General features: G+C 39.0%; 1 non-coding gene across 1 annotated transcript; it reads left to right on the top strand.

Moving 5' to 3' along the window:
• Positions 1–10444: 10444 nt before the first annotated feature.
• On the top strand, positions 10445–10549 carry LOC145590286 (small nucleolar RNA R71). Its single transcript, XR_014101921.1, has one exon. It is a non-coding gene; the product is annotated as a small nucleolar RNA R71 (small nucleolar RNA).
• Positions 10550–18245: the final 7696 nt, after the last annotated feature.

The raw sequence follows: 18245 nt of genomic DNA on the forward strand, positions 1-18245 counted from the left end.
TCCCCTCCCTCTTGGACCAACACCAGGTCGGCAGCCGCCGTGGCTGCGCCACCCAACCGCGGCTGCCGGCCTTAAAACAGTTTTTTTTTTTTCAATTTAATTTAAATAAATTTTATAAAAATTAAATCAAATCAGTCCAAAATTAAAATTAAATCATCATTCAATATTAAAATTAGGGTTCATCATAAAATTAATCCCAGTTTAATTCTAACTCTTAAAATTAAATCAATGAACATACACAAAACATTTTTATGCATAAATCAATCCGATTAAAATTATGAATCATAAAAAAAATCAAATTAAATCAAAAATCAAGCACAAAATCATATTTTAGGTCTATGAATTTTCGAAATAATTTGAATTAGGGTTAGGGTATTTCGAAAATTCGAAACTAGGGTTCTAGGGTTCGAAAATTTCGAAAACTCTAGGGCTTAATTCGGTCCTCTTAATGGCTATTTGGAGCATAATTAAATCACATTTAATCAATTCCAAAAGTTTAATCACATTAAATATAATAATTGAACTATAATTAAATTAATTTCTCCCTCTTAATTGGTTATAAAATTAACATGGACTTCAAATTAATCGTATTAATATGATCAAGCGCGTTCATGCAAGAGGCTAACTGATACCACTATAGGAGTTTATAGGTACTACACAGCGGAAAATCATGAATCATATTCATAAAAGTACCTAATCCCAAGAACACATGCATAACACACAAGACACATAATCATAGCTTTGAAGCGTGAATTCCACGTAGCAATTTGATTGACAAATCAGGGAGAAAATAGAGCCCCAAGCATTGCTTCTCTACTTAGTCCACGAGCTTCGAACGAGCCGTCCACCAATACTAGATTGGTCGTGTGATTGAGGAAAACCGCGATCACCACCTTTATTGGACTTACCGACCACCACGATCTACCACCACCACGAACCACCACACTGGCGCCAAGGGAGGAGGAGAGAGCCGTAAAATAAAGAGGAGTATGAGAGGGGTTGGTCTCGTGTTTGCTAATTAAGGATTGATCACACTGATCAGATAATTGCATAAAACTTGCAAACCCTAGGCACCTAGTCTATTCATAATCCCATTATAATTAGACTAGGGTTAGGAAGCCCAAAACACTTCAATCCACTCCATGTGGCCGGCCATACTAGAGGATGAGGCCCATCATGGGCCTTGTCCTCTCGTTCCCGATCTAGACAACGGGTAGCAACGGGTAGTAGTCTTTTGGACATGCTTTGTTGAGATCTATGAAATAAACGCACATCCTCCACTGGCCATTCGCTTTCTTTACCATGACCACGTTGGCCAACCACTCTGGATAACTACAAGGCTCAATGAATCCATTCTCTAGGAGCTTGTCCTTCTCTTCCTGGATTGCCTGATTTTTCTCCGTGAAGAAGATTCTCTTTTTCTGCCTAACTGGCTTGATAACCTCTTTTACATTCAGCCTGTGAACCATAACTGTGGGGTCAAATCCTGGCATCTCATCTGCTGAAAATGTGGAAAAATATCCTTATTTGCTCTTAGCAGCTCTATGAGGTGGACTCCCACTCTAGGGTCAATATCTTTTCCAATTTTTACTGAACAAAAGTCATCGCCCTCTGTAAGCTCAACAGTTATATGCTCCCAGCTGGGCAGCGGCCTAGCTGCCTCTTCTTTTGCCGGCTTGAAGTTTTCCATTACTAACTTCTGCTTATCCTTTTCTTTGTGATACTCTTCTCGCTTCCTTTTTCTTGATTTCCTTTCAGCATGCTCACTGGACCTTAGCTCTGAGCCTGGCTGTTGCCTTGTCCTAGCCGGTTGCTTCAGGGCTGTGATATATCAGTGTTGGGCTGTCTTTTGGCTTCCCCTTAGCTTTGGAGATCGCCCATCATTGGTTGTGTGTGCCATGGCAAGATGATAGGTAGATACTACTCCGCCTATTTCGTGAATGAGCGGTCTTCGCACGATCACATTGTACGGTGATAGAGAGTCTGTTAGCAAGAAATCATCTCGAACATCTCGTCGCCTTGACCTCTCTCCAACTCGAACTAAGAGCTCAATTATGCCCTCCGGAATCAGTCTAGACCCATTGAACCCAGTGACTTCATAGCTCACCCTTTTTAGGTCTTTTCTATCCCGCTTTAGCTCTTTGAATGCACTAATGTATATGATGTTGGCTGAGATGCCACCATCTATTAGTACTTTGTCTACCTCCTAGTTTGCAATTCTCATTGTCACTACTAGAGGGTCATCATGAGGGTAAATTATGCCTTTCTGGTCATACTCATCAAATGTAGCTCGTGGCTGCGGGGGAAGTGGCGACCATCTGCGCTTCTCATTGTAATTTATCTGGTGGTTCATTGCTCGCAAGTCAGCCCTTGCTCTGTTCATAGTTCCCCCATGCACTAGTCCACCATTAATTACATATACCCTGCCCTCTGGTTTGTTGTCTCAATCTCTGCCCTCAGCCGGGCCTCTATAACCTCCTCTACGGTCATGGCCAAACCTGTCGTCTTCTCTTCTCCTAGAGGAGTCAGAATGTTACTTGAACTGGTTCAGGTATCCTCTCCGAACTAAGTCCTCTATGTTGTCTTTCAAGTGTGTACATTCATCAGTGGTATGCCCATGGTCCTTGTGGAAGTCACACCACATGTTAGGATCAAGGTTTCTATTCACCATTCTTGGTGGTCTCAACCACTTATCATCAGCCTTGTTCACGCTGAAGATGTGAGACCTCAAATGAGTGAGCGGGGTATACTGATCAAACCTTCCACGTCTGCCTCCTCGTTTCAGGTCAGATCTTCTTACTTCCACCGCCCTGTCTACATCCCTGCGACCTTGTTAAGCTCTGATAAGCTGATCCACCCTGGCTGCATTTTCTTCCCAGGTGACGTTAGCCCGCTTAACTGGGTCACTTGGTGCTTTTCTGTTTAGCATTTCCCTATAGGTCTCATCTGCTTTTATGAACTCATGCGCTTTTCCCAGCACTTCGCCAGTGTTTTAAGACTCTTTCGTCCCATATACGCTCTAAACGGTGAGCCCGGCAGCGGGCTGCTCTGCGTTGCTCGCAGCGCTACCTCCTGGCTCATATTTGGGGTGGTTGTTGCTTCTTTGTTGAATATAGTAATGAACTCTCTTAGGGGTTCATCTTTTCCTTGCACTAGTGACATCATCTCGGTGGTCATTTTTGTACGATCCACCAGGGTGACAAAGTGCTCCATGAACATTCTCTTTAACTGATTATAGGAGTAAACAGATCCTTTTGAGATGGCTCCGTACCACTTAGTCGCCAGCCCTTCTAAGGTCGGTGGAAATTCCTTAACCCAGACTGACTCTGTCATGGTGTACAGCACCATGTAATTCTCAAACGCTGAAACATGAGTCTTAGGTGTTGTGTTTCCATTGTACATACAGCTGGGCATCTTTATTTTCTCCATTGGCTCCTCCGAAATCTCCCTACAAAATGGGGAATCATCTGGAATAACCTGGATTCGTGCTCGTTTCTCCCTGTCCAGACTTGGTCCTTTCTTAGAGGCTGGTGACCTGCAGCGAGCGACTTGAGCCTCCGGGCTGCCCTTTTCTTAGGTTTCGAGCTTCTAGTTCCATCACCTTCTTCATTAGCTGGACCAACTTTGTCTGCTTCGGGGTGAGAGTTATGGGTGTCGCCTTCTTTATGGCTGACTCTATTGCTGTAGCTACTGGTGGGGAGCCTGTCCTTTTACCGAAGTTGGTAAGGATAGCTGTCATGGCTGCCAACTGCTCTTCACTGCACTTAGAGACGTTTTGCAGAATGGTTGGCATATTGACGGGCTGCGGTTTCTAGGTTACTGGTGTCGAAATGATGGGTTCATTTTTCGCGCCTGTCAATGGAATTCCGAACTTAAAAGAAGAACTAGACCCTAGCGGATCTATTAGCTTAGCTGCCGCTTTGGTTGCAGCAGACGTCGATCCGGTGGGATTAGATTTCTGGGAGATATTAGACTTGGGTTTTTCAGTTGATCCTTTTGGATCGAGAGTTATTGATGATGTTTTTTGTGGTGTTTGGTTTGCTTCGTTGGTCGTAGAGACTGGTGTTTGTGCAGCTTCCTCTTCGGCCATGGCGGTCTGTCAACTTGTCCCTTGCTCAGCTGGTGAACCTGAACTTAGATGATCTTATCCCTCCTTATAACGCCAATTGTTCCAAGTGTAGATCCAAGGGTTCTGCTGGCCCGAGCTGGGTCCCGTCAATGACCTGCGCAAGGCAGCACACGTTAATTGCCCTCGGGGGTGGCTCGAGGAACCCCCATCTGATGCTTAACTTAGAATGTGCTTAGAGAGAGAAAGTGTACTTAGAGAGTTATAGAGAGTGTAATAACTTGTGTGTCTAACCTCTTTTCCGTTGTACTTTGTCCTCTATTTATAGGTGTATGATCTCCTTTGTGGCGAGTCATACTTGGTCAGCCTGCGGGCTGACTCTGTAGGGCTAAGGAGCCCATTCGACTATTCTTCCAGCGGTGAGTGCACACTCTAGAGGCTAGTCTGGGAGCCCGGTGGTAGCTCAGCAGGAGCTATCCTATACAATTATAATTAATATTAATTTTAATTATTATTGATAATTATTAATGATAATTATAATAATAATAATAATTATAATTATAATTATTTTTGTTAATATCAATTATAATGGTTGGAAAAACAGGTTATTATTGCAAGAAAAACAAGTTCTTTTATTATTATTGTATAGGATAGCTCCCGCTGAACTCTCGCCCAGCTCCCAGGGTGCGCACTCATTGCTGAGAGAACAACTAAGAGGGGCTCACCAGCCCTACAGAGTCAGCCCGCAAAACTGACCAGGCCAAACTCTCCACAAAGGAGATCGTACACCTATAAATAGAGGGCAAAGTACAACGGAAATGAGGTGAGACATACAAGTTATTACACTCTCTACATCTCTCTAAGTACACTTTCTCTCTCAAAACACTCTCTAACTTAGGCATCAGAGGGGGGTCCTCGAGCCATCCCCGAGGGTAGTTCACGTGTGTTGCCTTGTGTAGGTTGTCAACGGGACCCAGCTCACCCAGCAGAACCCTGGGATCCATAACTAGAACAATTATTATTGCAAGAAAAACAAGGAAAAAAAATTAAATGAAATGGCACCGGTTAACCGGTACCAATAAGTTTTAATACCAAAAAAATAAAAAATAACTCGGGAATACTTTTGCCACTGGTTAACCGGTGCCAAAAATTATTTATGATACCGGTTAACTGATGCCAATAACAGGTTTTCCCACTGGTTTTGAACCGGTTGCATTTGTTGGATGAATTGGCATCCCTCAAATACTCAACGGTTTAAAATCAGTCGCTTAGAGGGGTTTTGAACCGGTGCCCATTTGAGTCTTTCTACTAGTGTATGCCCAATTTCTAACAACATTTTACTTTATTATTGTAGGGGAGGGGGGATGGAGCTAAACATATTGTATCATCTCTTGTGATCATAAGCTAGTCTTTAAATTTCACCAACATTTCACTGTACACAAAATAAAAAATTAAATAAGTAAATGAAATACTAAATAAAGTAGATTTAAGACTTATAAAAGTAGAACACAAAAAACACTTGCTTTTTCAATGAATTTTTTTGCACGAAACTATAATCAGCCACTGATTGCCATATTTCTTGCATTTCTTTCATTTTTGATTTGTTATTTTTCATCCACTTACAAACAAAATCTCCTTTTTGTCTATTTTGTACCGAACTCCTTATCTTTGAAGCTAACTCCTCCTAAATGTTTGTAAACACTATGTTTGTTTCCTTAGGCACAGTTGACTGTTACACAAAAGTATCAACTCCTTCGATAGCTATGTCCTCTTGAATGCTACTAAGGACTAAGGCTACAACCTCAATAGCATCCTTTCCCTTATTTGCTTCTGCACTGCCCTTTGTTGATCTCTTCATTGATCTATACTTAATTTTTGGCAGGTTTAAGAGTGTCATCATTAATATGAATAGGTTCTGGGTCAACAACATTCTTTTCATCATTCTTTTCACCATCAACATTTTTTTCAGGGTTTTCCTTTTTTGTTTTGCTTTTCCCAAGTAGAATAGAAAACATTTGAAACATCCTCCAAATCATCAAAGATCCTAACAACTTCATCTAGACATCTTTAAATCCTAGGGTCTTCGAAAAGTTTCTGAAATTTTGAGAAACTATTGGAGATCCTTTTGATGTTGACGGACCTGCTTTAGCTTTTTTAAGCCTCTCTGCTATAGAGTTTAGCCTTTAGCATGCAATATTGTAATACCCTAGAAATTTCCTTCTTTTAAAATACTTTTTTTACTTTAAATAAAAACCTTTTTAGGAAATAACCAAAATATTACCACCACCGTGATAACGGCTAAGGTTATTTTTTAAAGTCACATAGTGGAAGGCTAAAAATAAAATCCAACTTTAAAAAAAAAACTTAAGTTCACAACCTCAAAACGAAAGTAAATTAAATCATTCACAAGTTGGAACCAATTCAAACATGGCCCTTTAAATACCAACTTAAAAATAAACATAACAAAGTTAGTCCATAAACGATAAACCAATAATTAAAAATATAAAACTAAGAAAGCATAACTTACTTTCCACTTTTCGTGTCCACATCAAAAAATCGAGAGAAACTAATTTAGTCACCCTATAATTTTGATCCAATTATTATTTGGTTGGATAGACCTTGAAATAAGCTTTCCAACTATATAACATAAGCCCAATTCCGGTTTAAAACGAAGAAGATATGAGCAAAATACTAAACTCGGTCCAAAATCGACACCCTTTCACTAAAACGGCCATATCATAAAATCTACAAATGATTTTGACTTGATTATAACAGGTTTGGAAATTAGACTTGATAAGATTTCCAATGATATATTATATGCCTTATTCCGAGTTACGGATCAAAAGAAATCAGAATTTTAAAATTGCGTAAAAAACTTGAATTACCGCGCAACAACTAAATTGCCGCGTCGTGGCAATTGCTGACGTGTCACGGTGCCTAGTTCCGTGACAAGATATTCTGCACCGTGTCGCAGTACACATACCATGACACGATACTTTCCCGTGTCTATTCTGCGTTTTTTCTCATGCGCTTATGAACCTGGACGCATTTTTAGGCAAACTGTACACCGCGACACGGTGAACTAGTGCCATGTCACGGTACACATACCGTGAAATGGTGCTTTCACGTGTCTTCCCCATGTTTTCTTTACGTGCTTTATGAATCTGGACGTTTTTTAGGCTGAATTGTGCACCTTGACACGACGCTCTGTGCCACGCCACGGTGGACAATGCCATGACACGATGCCCCGTACTGTGTCACGGTGCCCAATTAGGGTTTTTTTGCACCTCTTATCTCTTCTAGGTTTTTGTGCATCTCCTCGCTCGTCTCCTCTATAAATACAAACCTGATTTCCTCAGTTTCGGGGCACCACGAAATCATTCTCTCTTTCTCTCTTCTACACCAAAAATCATTCTCTTCTCTCTCTCTCATACTCTAAGCCTTAAACCTATATTCCTAACTACATAATTCCTTCCTTAAGCACTCCAAGGAGTCCATACAACACTAGAGGTTCCGTCCTTAAATCAAGGCGTGAAAGGTAGAATTAACTGAGGGTTTTGACCAAATCAACTCTACTTTTTAATTTAATTGTTTCAATTTGATTTATATTTTTATTGAAAATACTAACAATTTATTCATGATGTAGCAATTTAAAGGAGTGCGCAAAATGTGAGTAATTAATTAATTTTATTACTTATTTTATTTTAATATTGCTAGTATCATGATTAGGTTTATTATTATTTGATTTGACTAAAGATATTATGGTTAAATTGCTTCCAATATTAATGTTTATTATTACTGATCACCATATTGCATGTTTAAAGAAAATATGTAATTGAAAATCACGACTAATAAGATAATTTGGACAACCGATTTTTGTTTCCTTTTTAATCTTGTTATATAATTAAGTGATCACAAATATTTTAGAATTATGTGTGCATAAATATTCAACCAATTTAGCAAAATTATAGTTTGGAGCAAATTGAATATTTTGTTACAGCCTTTGAGATCATAGGAAAACTTTTCACAATAAAAATCGAGTAGAGGCCAATACGGGCGAATGTGACTCCATGACTCACTTCGTACCATTATCCCCAATCCTTCTTTCGTGGTTCTGAACCATATGGAGTTAGTAATCTCATGGATTATGAATGGGGTGTAACCTTCATGGGTCAATCGTTGTTGCTTTTCGTTGTCACTATCGTGGTTACCTTTTATGATCCATGAACGGTTTACAAGTTCCTTAAAAACTTGTTAGCGGCTCCCTACTTTATTTGTCCCTAATCTTATGAAAGGAATGGTGTCCTTCGAACAAGTGTGTTATTCCGATAGAGGGTTCAGAGCTATTGGAAAACTATTTATTCTGTAAGTTCAAGTGATCGGAATGCCTAGGTGGAGGCCGCTTCCGATCAGTAATATTAATGTATAATTAATATTACAGCTTAATCTTGACAAAACCCTTCGAGTCACACCCAAGCAACTAACGATCCGACACGACGAATTAATTCGAAAGGAATTAATGAGTTGCTTTAGTAATAAATATTTACATGTTGGAAATCGAGCTAGGAGCGTGGCAAATCGAGTCGAAAATTAATAAAAGACGAGACGGTAAAATCACTAATTGATGAACAATTTACCACAATACCCTTAACATCGGAATGCCCCGAGCAAACCGAGTGCTAGGGGCATTTGGTATAGCAAAGGTGGCTAGCATGCGCACCAAGCCAAGCCTAACATGGCTGGCTAGGTGGTGCGGCATGCTAGCGCACCATCGCTAGCATGCGCAAGCAAGCAGTAGCGAGCTAGCAGCGTGCTAGCATGCTAGCACTGCTAGCTGTGCTTGCTGGCTAGTGCGGGGAAGGCTGTCAGCAATGCACAGCAGCTCGCAGCAATACGTGGCGTGCTGGCGCTTGCTGATGGGCTGTGCGAGCAGCTGGCGTGCCCAGCCAAGGGGCCAGGAAGCCAACTGGTCAGCCTTGGCTCCCAAGGCTGGCAGCACCAGCTGGCGCGCGTTGGTTGGGCCATGGTGGGAGTGTTGGCCGGTTCTCTTGGGAGCCTTGGAGATCAAGTACTGGATCCCTTCCCTTGTGGTTCTCACCTAACCCCTCCTCTTAGAATCACACTTGTTGATTAATTAGTTGTTGGCTATTTTCTTTTGTTTTTTATTTAAAAATAAAAAGAGAAAATTGATTTTACTAACTCTCCCATATTGATGGGAGAGTGGATTTCTCACTAGAGTTTCCCTATAAATATCCCACTTGGGAATTGGAAAAACTCTGTTGAGTAAGAGCTCAATTAGGCATCTCCACTCGAAAGAAAAACTATAAGCTCATTAATTACTCGGGTAGTCTTTTTGGTCGGACTTGGCTAACCCATATTAAAAACTAGTAGCTCGGTTTTATTAATTTTAATCCCATTTTAATATGATTTTTGGCCCCGAACCCATATTTTCGCCTAAAAATAGTGAATTTTGGGTGGAAACAGCGATCTAAAAAGTTTTCATTCCTTTAAGGATTGTGAAAAGGCCAAAATCCGACCACATTTGCCTTTTATTGAGGGTTTTTTGTTTTTGACGAAAATTTTTAAATCTTATAACTTTGAATCTTAATGGCATATTTATGGTGATTATGAATTTGGTTATTTCCTTAATGTTTCTGCATTTTTTAACCTCTTTAAGCATGGTTACTTTGTAGTAATTAGTGCTTGAAAGATTGGTTAAATTTTCATATAATTGCAAATGCATTGCGTTAAGTGTGAAAAGTTTATTATTTGAGGCTTCTAAGTACTAAAGATCCAATCTTTAATTGTTTTAAGTGATTGGAACTTTGAGTTACTAAATTCCATGAATTTTTGTTGAACCTTTTGTTTTAATCATTTATTGAGTTGACTGGAATAATAAAGTTTCAATCTTGTGATAGAAATTTCATTTATCTTCATATTGGAAGATATAATTCTCAAGGATTCACAAGTTAAAGTTGGAATCTTTATTTGAATTTTGTGTTCATAATTTCAACTCCCCTTTATTTTTGTCAAATCTCATGATTAATTTAAATTAATTAAATTAATAGTAAGAATAACCTTATTCATTTTATTGCACAAAGTTGAACCTATTTTATTAAAGAATAGTTCTTGGGAATAATTTTGGTTTTTTGCACTTGGATGAATTTATTTAAGTTGGTGATACCTAAGGGAAATAGGTCGTTTAGTACCTCCTCCTTCTACCACCCCAAGAGTAGTTCTCCACTACTTCTTTGATTGTTGCTTCGACTTGGTTTTGGGGGATCTTAATCAATTGTCTACCCGCCCCCGCATCCAAGTTAGCTCTAGACATAGGTTCTAATCCATCATAGAAGAATCGCATGAGGAAGCTTTGATTGTATTCATGATGAGGACATGATTGTACCAACTCCTTGAACCTTTCCAAAGCTTCACTAAGACTCTCATCCGTTTCTTGTTCAAACGATGCAATCTTCCTCCTCATCTCGGCGGTCTTTTCCTCGGAAATGAACCTCTTTAAGAATGCCTTGACTATCTCTCTCCATGTTGTGAGAGAATTTGTCCTCACTTGCTTGAGACACTTCTTTGCTCTACCCGAAAGAGATTGTCGAAATAGATGCATTCGGATGTACTCTTGAGAAACTTGATTGGTTTGAATCATGGCACATAGCTCTAGGAATCTATCAAGGTGCTGTATGGGATCTTCACTTGAAGAACCCGAAAATTGTTCCGCTTGTACCATTCTTGTGTATTGGGGGTGAGTGGTAAAGTTGGTTTCCGTGACGGGAAGCAAAATCCCTCCCGTGAGCTCATAATCCTCCGGATTTCCAAACTCACGAAACAAAACTTCATCCTCTTGTCCCGCCATTGCCTCACTTTGTGAACTTGGAGAACAAGAGTCACTCCCACTATCAACAATAGCACCAAGACCTCTTCCCTCTTCTTGATAAAGCCTACGGACTTGTCTCAAAGTTCGATCGATCTCGTGGTTAATGTTATGTGTGGGTGGAACTTGAGACCTCCTAAGCATCCACCAAAGCTAAACAAACAATTAGCAATGACTAGCAAGAGAATAAACGAACAAAAGCAAAAGCATTGAATCCAATAATAACACAATAAAAGTGCAAAACTAGCCGTTTCCCCGACAACGACGCCAAAATTTGATCGGAGGTTGAATAGGTCGTTGAATCTACTACCCTAATAAAATTAAATATTTATAAACTTAGACCTTCACTAAACTAGTAAGTGGAAAGTAAGGATTGAACCCAAAAGGAAGCACACTAGTTTAACATCAAATTTACTAATGCAAGAGTAAATGGGAGAATATTTTTGTTGGTTGCTTTGATTAAGGACACTAAAACAATAAAGAAAGAAAGATAAAAAGGATTAAACCAAAGGTAAACAACGCTAGGGGTACGGGGGTGTCAAACACGATCAAACAAAGATGGACAACGATAATTATCATGAAGAACATGCCATAGAATACTAAATTCTACTTAAACAACTCACTTTCATGCAATTGTCTAAGCACATCAATGAATTAGGTCTTGGCCTAATTGAGATCACTTTCATGCATTCAATTAGACACTAATCAAGGCAAGAGATTAAGAGTGCACAATACATAAAAATCTACTTAAACAATTCATTTTCATGCAACCATTAAAGTAAAGGTGATCTTAATCTAATTCAAATCAATCTCATGCATCTAAATTAGGAAACATCAAACAATGTGCTACTAATAATCTCAAGATATAAAAAATCTTGAGCTATCTTAGCCTTAATGAGCCCTTAAGCTCCCGCTCAACCACCTAGCTCTTCCTAAGCCGGTGAGCTCCCACTTAGTCACTTAGCTCCCACTGAGCCAATGAACTCCCACTGTGGCTAAGAGTTTTAGACATATACTTGAAAAGACGTTTAGAAGTTAATTCTATCCATAACTTAATATGGTGTCATCCTTTCTTAGCTCCGACATTTTGTTTAGAGTAACATTAGTCCTTTGTGCAAATCTTAAGAACTTTATAGGAAAGGATGTGATCCATCATTGTTCGAGTCATTTTAAATTGCATCGAGGTCTCCGTGAACACACACTATGTTCTTTGTGGAGTTATTTATGAAAATTTCCATTCATAACTTTGAGATGGTCACGCTTGGCTCAATTAAACATCGCTCGATCTAATCTAGATGTTTTGATATCTTGCCAAGTCTATTTTGTACTTCATTGAACTCTTGAATTATTCAAGGTCAAGTTTGTTCACATTTGATGAATATAGTCACATTCTTTCAAATTCCTCGTGAAACATTGAAGTAATTGATTCCTCTTTAGCTTTCGGAGTCAATTGTCTATTCCAAGAACAATAGCTTTTTACTTTGTCGGTTTCAACAAGTAAGACTTGCTTGTCTTAGAACGATTCCGAATCGATCAACTATCAAGAGCCTATCTAATAGAGCCTTGAGTACGTTCTTGTCGATGTAACATTGCTAAAGATGTTTGGAACGCAAATCATGCCTATAACTTTGAGCTTTTGCCAGTTTATCATGTTAAGAAAATTTTTGTTTATAATCAAGCATTCTTGACTCGTGGCTTGGATAACCATGCCATTCAAATAAATTTCGCAACTATTGCTCAATGCTTGAATGTGAGTCTTTCCGTGTGTAAACGGATTGTTTGCTAATTATAGAACACAGTAACCATTTATTTGTTCCAGCCTTAGCTAAAAAGGTCTTTAAACAAAGCATATGACCTTACAACTGATGAACTGATGTAGCACCACTTGCTTCATTCCGAGCTTGTAAGTCGATAACTTAGCTTATCTTCAATAGTTTGAGGTCACTTCTAAAGGGGAACACTCAAGCAGTATCTGATACTTGTGAAGATAATAATTTTCTAAGTTAATTAGAATAACATGAACTCTTTAGCAAAAAGGGAATCTTATTCCTTTTTTTGTTCCTTGATTCTTATAATTCTTATCATTCTTTATCTCATAATATTTCATAATCACTTCTTTAAGAGTCTTTGACTTTTATACTTTGTTAGGCATAATTAAGCATCTAATGCACCGTATAACAAAGTTCCATCTTTTACTTTAATTCGTACTTGAATTAATACATCAATGAGTCGTACTCACCATCGTATAAAGTGAAAAGATATGTTGGTTGTCAAGCATTGACAATTTTGAGTTTCCAACTCAATACTTCATGTTTTATCAAAACTACCTAGTATTTTGAATACATGATGTCCAACCATCCTTTCGGACTTTGTTATAAAAATCATTCATGAGAATTGTATTTTAGAAATGCTTTACCTTTCTTTGAGAACCATTCTCAAAGATTTCCTTTACAATTCATGGCAAACAATATAGTTTGATTTGGAATTCTACAAATATAATTGCAAATTATAACCATTTATCAAGTAAATAACATAATAAGTTTGAAAATTAAGAGGTATTCATGCAAATTTTCAATCTTATTAAACGTCTTATCCACGCATTAAATTTTTCCCCATTTGGCGAGAATAAGTCGATTCCAAGATCCAAAGAAACAAAGAGTGGTTAAGCATTCTTTGGCTTGTCTTAACACTCAATCTCCTAAGGTAAGCAACGCTTCGCTAATGGCTCCAAGCCACTCTTGGTTGAATAAATCGTTGCATCCAATGCTCTCTCAACAATTTATTCACTTTGCCACGACATGTTAGGACTCCATCACTCATATCATTGAGTACAACCAAAACCAACTTGTATGTGATGTTTTGCTTTAGCAAACCCATCCACATACCTTACGTATCCTAGGGAATAAAAGTAATACCTCGCTTTGGCGTAGCCCATCACTACTCTCAATAGGTCGATAAGTGTTATTTTGGAATGGCAATTTCACTCAATATTTTAGGGACCTAGGGTTTCTATGTTGGTTGATTTAAGTGAACTTAATTAATCATCACAACATTCAAAATCCTAAACATGCATCTAACATATAATTCATATATAAATGATCATAAATATGTAAAGAATAAACATTTAGATGCATATTGGCAACTAGCATGACCCCTTAAATTCTCCGAGTCTTCAAAAGGTCTTCTTTTGCAACTCCATGGCTTTGTCTTCCAAGAACCTCTGTCTTCAAGACTTGACCAAATAATATGCAATTACTAGTTTCTACAATTAGGACTAATCTAAATATTAAGGTACAAAAATACTCAACGGTACGCAGACCGTATTTAGATTTACAAAAATACATCACGAATCGCAGTCCGTATTTTCTATCCTAATCGAGCCCCACTAGTTGCCATTTTATAAAACCTATGAGAGAATATACATTCCATTCATCCATTCACTATTTGTGAATGGCCCATGCATTTTACAACGATAAAACAAGTAACAATGCATAAACACGCGATAACTAGTTACTAATCTAGGTGGTTAATCCGATTAACACGCCTAATTAAAACTAGTCAAAGTTGTTTTAACCGATTATGTAAATAAGCGCAATTAATATTTGAAGCTCCCACTAAATTCCGCATCCAACTTAATTAATCCAATTAATTAAGCCGGTAAAACCCAATTATTTGCCAAAATAGAATTTTGCGAATGCCGCTCAAAAACCGAGGCTTAGCCTCCAAAATTATTAAAATAATTAAAACGACAAAATAAGCAAACACGAAGCCAACCGCACTCAAGTGGCTCACGCACTACATGCGTGCCATATGGAAACCAAGGTTGTTTGGCAACCCCGGACTATGCGGCTTGGCGCATGTGCCTCCACCACCCCACGTAGCACTAGCTAGGTCGAGCCTAGTAGCGTTTGCTACGGGTTACCTGGTGCTAGGCACATGTCGACGGCTACTTGCCCCTTCACACCAAAGCACCAAGCATCAAGCATGCACTAGCCCACGACACACGCATAGCCACACCAAGCCTCAGCCAGCTCACTTGGCAGCCACATATGGGCTGCTATGCAGCTCAGCTAGCCAAGTGAGGCACTTGTCTCGGCTTGCGTGCCTTAGCTTTGGGTTTCCAACCCGATTTTTTGCGTGACTTTGCCATTAATTCTAAATTAATTTTAGAACTAATTTAATGAGCAAAAATGAAAAATTAAACAAGTCCAAATTTAATTAAAATTTCACAAAAAGTGCACACAACCAAAATTATTTTCAAGAACCATTCTTTAATAAAATTGGTTTAACTTGGTGCAATAAAATAATAAGGGCAATTACTCACTATTAATTTAATTAATTTAAATTAATCATGATATTTTGAAAAAATAAAAGGGAGTTGGAAACATGAACACAAGTTCAATAAAAATTCCAACTTTAATACTTGTGAATCCTTGAAAAATTATATCTTCCAATATGAAGATAAAACAAATTTCTATCACAAGTTTCAAACTTTATGATTTCAATCAACTTAAAATGATTAAATCAACAAAGTTCAACAAAAAATCATGGAATTTCGTAACTCAAAGTTTAAATCATTAAGCATAATTAAAGATTGAATCTTTAGTACTTAGAAGCCTCAAAGAACAAAGATTTCACACTTAATGCAATTATTTTGCAATTATGTGAAAAAATAAAACCAAACTTTCAAACATAAATTCTAGTCAATATTATCAGGAGGACTAATCAATTCTAGTTTCTCCATGAGCCACATCTGTAAAAACCAATGCACATAATCAGTATTGCTATACAAAAATATATTTTTAATTTCTGTAATTAAGAATATTATTTTCTACCTGTAATAAAATTGAAGAGCCTCGAAGAGGCGCTTCTGGATTCTTTTTCAATCCATCAAGACTAAGCATAGTCTCCCCAACGATTAATGGCACTGGATTTCTCCCAGATTCGATTTGTTCTAGCACAGACATTATAATTACTTGACCATCATTATTTTTACCATTAGTAAGAAAATATTGTCTAAGCATGCAAAAGAGGAAAGCTCTTCTTTTATAGACATGAAAAGATTCGGAGCGTGGTCTATCAAAATAAAAACGTGCAAATTCTTTTAAATCAACATTATTACCATGCATTATGTTTTTTAGATCTTTACCCCTAAGGTCAATGAAACGCTCATAATCTTTGTAATAATACTCACTCACCGAAGGCATTACCACAAGATTTAATGGAGGAAAGCCTAGAATGGCACCAAATTCTTCTAGTAAAGGGCAAATTTCATCATAGCCTAATCTAAAACAATGAGTATTAGGATCCCAATATTCTAAGGCGGTATGAATGAAGTCTATATAAAGATCTACCCCCTTTATGCCATAAATATCGCCTATATGAAAAAAGTCGAGTTCTTTTCTCTCCTTAGCAGTAAAAGAACGACACCACTCACGAGTGAAATCACAAAAACTCTTTTTAATTAAAGCCATGATTAATTTTTTGAGTTAATCTGTTCGAATTATACTGAAATAGAAAGATTTGGGGGCTACTTAGAAACAATTTTTTGGCAGATTTCGAATTCTGTAAGGATTTGGAAAACCAATTCTGTCGCCACACGACAAGTTTGTCGACTGACGACAACGTCTGTCGCTTGGCGACAAAAGGATACGCGTGGCGACAACGCGTCTGAGCAAGCGACAATTACGCGCTATGCAACCCGCGTTTTTCTGACTTCGATTCGACTTTGATTTTGCACATTACACCCTGCTATTCAATACTCTCATACAAATCCATTCCATATTGCCTTTTTTCTTTTTGATTAAATTGAGCTTAGGCTTATTTTTAGTCGACATCATTTTATTTTTCATTTTTTCTTTAGGGGGAGAAAGTCGGATACCCTCCATTGATAATAAAAATGACGGAAACTTTTGCGTAAAAATTAAGTCATAGATAAAACAGGCTTAATATAAAAGGTTTGTATATACAATATGAGTCATATAATACGAAAGACAAAGTCCTATGAAGTCAAAAATAAGTACAGGTAAAAACTATGGCGCCGGAGGCCGTAAATGATGAGGTACGCCCATCATATCGAAGAACGTTGTAGTCCGGGGAGTATGCTCCTCACCATCTCCTGACCCGTCAATCGGCGGAAACCCTAGCTCAGGGCCAGTCCACCCAGGCTCACCCATCGACAACGGCTGAGGCTGCAAGGGCTGCTACGACGACGAGCCGACCTCGTACGTCCCACCACCCATCGAAGGAGCCGATGTCGCACCTCCTTGGCCCGTCGGCCCAGCAAAGACATCTTCAGGTGAAGAAGCCGAGCCCTCGGTCGGAGCAGCCTCAGACCGGCCACCTCGGTCGCTATCGGAAGTGCGGCGACACCTTGAGCTAGATCTACTCGGCTCTCTCCTAGCCTCGGGTCTTGACCGAGTGCGGGGTGAAGGAATAGGCTGTCCCTGCAAAGGTAAATCAAGTCAGACACTAAGGAAAGAATATAATGAAAGGTGATACAAAAAAAGACAAGAGAGATACCTCCTCAACGTCGTTCCTCCGACCGGTAGCTCGGTCTCGTAACCTCACGAGCTGGCTAAGAAAGGCGTCTATACACTCGCCATAGCTGTCACCACCTCGCGAGAAAACTGTCAAAGGAATAAAGTCAGTAATAATACAGAACAAATACAAAAGCAAGAAAATAGATAAGCTCACCCGAGTCTGGTGACGAGGAATGGAACGCTCCACAAAATGCTGATCCTTGGGGGCTGGAGTAATCATCTCCTCGATTGGTCCGAACGTGCCCTGGAAATAGATAGACATCCTCGGAGGGACGAACTCCCTAGGCCCATCCTGATAAAATAAAATTCAAAATATCAGAATTCACTTGGGTACTACGTAAAGGGAAAGAAAAGCTAAAGCACACCGCTGCCTCCTCAGACAAAAAAGGGGCTGGCGCTAGCAAAGGCAGCAAGTCATCCTCGTAACTCTGCCCTAAATGAACATGAGACCGCCAGGGAGTACAAGGAGACGATCGACTCGCGCAGTCATGCATCAACGCCTCGTGAAACATATGTTGAGGCGGGCAAGCGAGGACGACGAAAACATCCGAGGAGTGCTGAATAGCTACCCTCTCTCCAAGATACACTGTAGCGTCATACGTCCCCTGACTGCATGGCCAGTGCAAGTATAACCAAATCAGCCCATGGTCGGTATACCACGTCAGGCTCCTACGAAATAGTTATGTGAGATCAATGCACTCAAAAAAGTAATATCAAAAAACAAATGTTCACGAGAACCTACCGAGAGGATCAG

This window comes from Chenopodium album, chromosome 17, assembly GCF_948465745.1.
Source record: "Chenopodium album chromosome 17, dcCheAlbu1.1, whole genome shotgun sequence".
Classification (NCBI taxonomy): domain Eukaryota; kingdom Viridiplantae; phylum Streptophyta; class Magnoliopsida; order Caryophyllales; family Amaranthaceae; genus Chenopodium; species Chenopodium album.